General features: G+C 39.2%; 1 pseudogene; it reads left to right on the forward strand.

Annotated features, from left to right (window-relative positions):
- Positions 1 to 4,790: 4,790 nt before the first annotated feature.
- Positions 4,791 to 5,255, forward strand: LOC110309641 (annotated as a pseudogene).
- Positions 5,256 to 5,602: the final 347 nt, after the last annotated feature.

A 5,602-nucleotide genomic window follows, 5' to 3' on the forward strand; every position in this document is an offset into this window, starting at 1 on the left:
TTGAGTATAGCCTTTTGTAGAAGGATCTGATGGTCTTTTGGATTTCTTCAAGATCTGTTTGCCTTTAGCCATCTGGTAATCTCTGGAGTTAGTTGTTACAGTTGTCTCCGGTTAGAGCTTGTTCCTCCCATGATTCTATTAGCCTCTATCAGCAGACCTGGGAGACTAGCTCTCTCCTGAGTTTCAGTGGTCAGAGTACTCTCTGCAGGCTAGCTCTCCTCTTGCAGAGAAGGTGCACAGATATCTGGTATTCGTACCTGTCTCCTGGCAGAAGATGATGGACTGAAACAGGGCCCATCCCAGAAGCTGTGTAGCTTCTGTAGTCGGCACTCTCACCTACACAATCTAGCCTCTGAGAGATCCTGGACCAGAGATGGCTCCCCCAGGTGCTCCAGCAAAGCCCTCCCAGGTGGGGCAGACACCTGTCCTCTGGCAGGGAAGGTGCCCAGATGTCTGGAGCCTGAAATGGGGTCTGACCCAGAAGCTGTCAGCTTCTGTAGTCCATACCCTCACCTGCGCAGACTAGTCTCTGAGGGATCCTGGAACCCAGATGGCTCCCCCAGGTGCTCTGGAAAATCCCTCCCAGGTGGGGCGGACACCTATCCTCTGGCAGGGAAGGTGCCTGGATGTCTGGAGCCTGAAATGGGGTCTGCCCCAGAAGCTGTGTGGCTTCAGCCTGACCCAGAAGCTGTTAGCTTCTGTTGTCCACACTCTCACCTGCGCAGACTCTGATTTACTTTTTAAAACCTGTTTATTGGTCAATATATTAGTACTTCAGATGCAATTTCAATACTTTTGAAGTTATTAGTATCCAATAAGGAAAATGTTTATAGTTGAGATAATTTTAAATAGTTAACTTGAATCCATTAAGAAACAGTCATCAAAGCTCTTCCCTGTGGACTAAACCCATGTCAAGGTTTACAGCACTGTTTTGTTGTCATACAAGGTTTGTTGCTGTACCTTCATTGTAAATAAAGTTGTTCAAGTATGCAATATACTGTAACCATATCCATTCCCTACCCCATCCAGTTCTTTTCTTTTCAATTATTCACATTTAATTCCCTAGAAATAATGTTTCTTTATTTCTTCTCTCGCTCTCCCACTTTCTCCCCAACCCCTCTCATACACAAAAGAAAAAACTCTATATGTTTTTCTGATTCACTTAATATGAGGACCTCCAAATAATATAGTCTCAGTTTTCTTTATGGCTGAACCAAACTCCATATTTTCTTCATCCATTCATTTGCTGATGGACATCCAGGCTGATGCCACCGTGTGGTCATAGTGAATAATGCAATAATAAACATGGTTATGCAGACATGGCATTCTGACTTAGTGAACTTGAGAAATATACCAAGAAGCAGGAGAGCTGAATTAGAGGCAAGTTTTGGTTTTAGTTCACTGAGGACTGAAACCAGCTGAAGTGACTGGGCTCATTTACCTGCCCACTGAAAGGATGTGTCTGCTTCCTACTCCATCCTCACTAGTATCTGTAACTTGTTTTCTTTTTATTATTTTTTGTAAATTATTGCTATTCTACCTGCAGGGTAATGCAATCTCAATGTTTAAATTTGAGTTTCTTATGGAGGAGTCTATGTCAATGTACCACATGTTCTGCATCCATTCCTCTGTTGAGGAACATCTGGGTTCTTTCCAGTTTCTGGTTATTATAAATAAGGCTGCTATGAACATAGTGGAGCATGTGTCCTTATAACATATTGGAGCATCTTCTGGGTATATGCTCAAGAGTGGTATTGCTGGATCCTCAGGTAGTACTATGTCCAATTTTCAGAGGAAGCATCAAACTGATTTCCAGAGTGCTCCTCTTCTTCCACATCCTTGCCAGCATCTGCTGTCACCTGAGTTTTTTACCTTAGCCATTCTGACTGGTGTGAGGGAGATTCTCAGGGTTTTTTGATTTGCATTTACCTGATGACTAAGGATGTTAAACATTTTTTTTAGGTTCTTCTCAACCATTTGATATTTCTCAGTTGAAAATTCTTTGTTTAGCTCTGTATCCCATTTTTAATAGGGTAATTTGTTTCTCTGGAGTCTAACTTCTTGAGTACTTTTTATATATTGGATATTAGCCCTCTATCAGATGTAGGATTGGTGAAGGTCTTTTCCCAATCTGTTGGTGGCATTTTGGTCTTCTTGATAGTGTCCTTTGCCTTACAGAAGCTTTGCAATTTTATTTTATTTTATTTTATTTTATTTTATTTTATTTTATTTATTTATTTATTTATTTATTTATTTATTTATTTTTGGTTTTTCGAGACAGGGTTTCTCTGTATAGCCCTGGCTGTCCTGGAACTCACTTTGTAGACCAGGCTGGCCTCGAACTCAGAAATCCGCCTGCCTCTGCCTCCCGAGTGCTGGGATTAAAGGCGTGCGCCACCAAGCCCGGCTGCTTTGCAATTTTATGAGGTCCCATTTGTCGATTCTTGATCTTACATCACAAGCCATTGGTGTTCTGTTCAGAAAAAATTCCCCTGTGCCCATATGTTCGAGGCTCTTCCACAATTTCTCCTCTATAAGTTTCAGTGGCTCTGATTTTATGTGGAGGTCATTGCTCCACTTGGACTTGAGCTTTGTACAAGGAGATAAGAATGGATCAATTCGCATTCATCTACATGCTAGCCGCCAGTTGAGCCAACACCATTTGTTGAAAATATTGTCATTTTTCCATAGGATGGTTTTAGCTCCTTTGTCAAAGATCAAGTGACCAAAGGTGTTTGAGTTCATTTCTGGTCTTCAGTTTTATTCCATTGATCTGTCTGTCACTGTACTAGTACCATGAAGTTTTTAATCACAATTGCTCTGTAGAACACCTTGAGGTCAGGGGTGGTGATTCCACCAGAGGTTCTTTTATTGTTGAGAAGAGTTTTTGCTATCCTAGGTTTGATATTCCAGAAGAAATTGCAAATTGCCCTTCCTAACTCTGTGAAGAATTGAGTTTGAATTTTGATGGGGATTGCATTGGATCTGTAGATTGCTTTTGGCAATGTAGCCATTTTTACTCCTGCCAATCCATGAGCAGGGGAGATCTTTCCATCTTCTGAGATCTTCATGAATTTCTTTCTTCAAAGACTTGAAGTTCTTATCATACGGATATTTTACTTGTTTTGTTAGAGTCACACCAAGGTATTTTATATTATTTGTGACAATTGTAAAGTGTGTTGTTTCTGTATTTTCTTTCTCAGCCTGTCTATCCTTTGTGTAGTTCTCTACTACCACTGATTTGTTTGAGTTAATTTTATATCCAGCCACTTTGCTGAAGTAATTTATCAGCTTTAGAAGTTCTCTGGTGAAATTTTTGGGGGTCACTTATATATACTATCATATCATCTGCAAATAGTGATTATTTTGACTTCTTTCTTTCCAATTTGTATCCCTTTGATCTACTTTTGTTGTCAAATTGTTCTGGCTAGGACTTCAAGTACTATATTGAATAGGTAGGGAGAGAGTGGGCAGCCTTGTCTACTCCCTGATTTTAATGGGATTGCTTCAAGTATCTCTCCATTTAGTTTGATGTTGGCTACTAATTTGCTGTTTATTGCTTTTATTATGTTTAGGTATGGGCCTTTAATTCCTGACCTTTTCCAAGACTTTTATCATAAAAGAGTGTTGGATTTTCAAATGCTTTCTCAGCATCTACTGAGATGATCATGTAGGTTTTTTACCTTTGAGTTTGTTTATATAGTGAATTATGTTGAAAGATTTATGAATATTGAACTATCCCAAAATCCTGGGATGAAACCTATTTGATCATGATGGATTATCATTTTGATGTGTTCTTGGATTCTGTTTGAGAATTTCATTGAATACTTTTGCATTGATATTCATTACAGAAATAGGTCTGAAGTTCTCTTTTGTTGTTGGTTTTTTGTGTTTTAGATATTAGAGTAATTGTGGCTTCATTGAACAAATTGGGTAAAGTACCTTCTGTTTCTATTTTGTGGAATAGTTTGAGGAGTATTGGTATTAGGTCTTCTTTGAAGGTCTCATAGAACTTTGCACTAAACCCATCAGGACCTGTGCTTTTGATTTTTTTGTGGGGGTGGGGGTGGGAAAATGTTTCTATTTCTTTAGGGGACGTGGGACTGTTTAGATCATTAATCTGATCCTGATTTAACTTTGGTACCTAATATTTGTCTAGAAAATTCTCCATTTCATCCAGATATTCCAGTTTTCTTGAATATAGGCTTTTCTATTAGGATCTCAGAAGATTCTGTTGTTATATCTCCTTTTTTCCTTTTTGATTTTGTTAATTAGGATACTGTCCCTATGCCCTCTAGTTAGTCTGGCTAATGGTTTATCTATTTTGTTGATTTTTCTTAAAGAACCAGATCCTGGCTTGGTTGATTCTTTGTATAGTTCTTTTTGTTTCCACTTGGTTGATATAAGCCTGAGTTTGATTATTTCCTGCTGTCTAATCCTCTTGGTTGAATTTGCTTCCTTTTGTTCTACAACTTTCAGGTGTGCTGTCAAGCTACTAGTGTATGCTCTAAACAGCTTCTTTTTGGAGGAACTCAGAGCTATGAGTTTTTCTCTTAGGACTGCTTTCATTGTGTCTCATAAGTTTGTGTATGTTGTTTCTAGCACCCTTCCTAACCCACTGAGCCATCTTTCCAAACCATGTGTACTTTCTAAAGTGAGTGACTAGCCCTTTCTTTCAAGACAGAAGTCTCCTGGCAGGGAACCTAAGGGATCCCTGACTACTATGAATCACTTCAGCTTGTGTGAGAATTAACCCACATCTCTTCTTCTCTATGCTCCCTTTTAAATCAATGAACAGCTCCACTCCCCACCCCCAACCTGTGATCCAGAAGTTGTACAGCTACAGGACTTTCCTTCCCACAATCCCTCAAGCCCTTCCTTTCCAACTTGGGTCCTGCAGAATGGCTTCCACAAAGAAAGGTGGCAAGAAGAAGGAGGGCCATTCCGCCATCAATGAAGTGGTGACCCAAGAATATACCATCAACATTCACAAGAAGTGTTCTTCTCAGGCACTCATAGAAATTCAGAAGTTTGTCATGAAGGAAATGGGGACACCAGATGTGTGCATTGACACCAGGCTCAATAAAACCATCTGAGCCAAGGAAATAAGGAATGGTCCATATCGCATCCGAGTAAGTTTGTACAGAAAACGTAATGAGGATGAAGATTCACCAAACAAGCTTTACATATTGATAACTTATGTGCCTGTTACCACATTTAAAAATCTACAATCAGTCAATGTGGATGAGAACTAATCTCCTGAATGCCAAATAAAGTTGCAGATCTGTCAAATAAATAAATAAACAAACAAACAGGTCTTCATTGATTTCTCATTATGTCACATACTATCCCAGGTGATGGAATGACAAAAAAAAAAATGTCATTATATTCTTTGCTAAAAATCTTTACTTTTGTCCCTATCAAGAGTCATCTAAGTTTTGGGCTAATACCCACTTATCAGTGAATACATATTGTGTGAGTTCCTTTGTGATTGTGTTACCTCACTCAAGATGATGCCCACCAGGTCCATCCATTTGGCTAGGAATTTCATAAATTCATTCTTTTTAATAGCTGAGTAGTACTCCATTGTGTAAATGTACCA

The sequence above is a fragment of the Mus caroli genome, chromosome 14 (assembly GCF_900094665.2).
Source record: "Mus caroli chromosome 14, CAROLI_EIJ_v1.1, whole genome shotgun sequence".
Taxonomy (NCBI): Eukaryota; Metazoa; Chordata; class Mammalia; order Rodentia; family Muridae; genus Mus; species Mus caroli.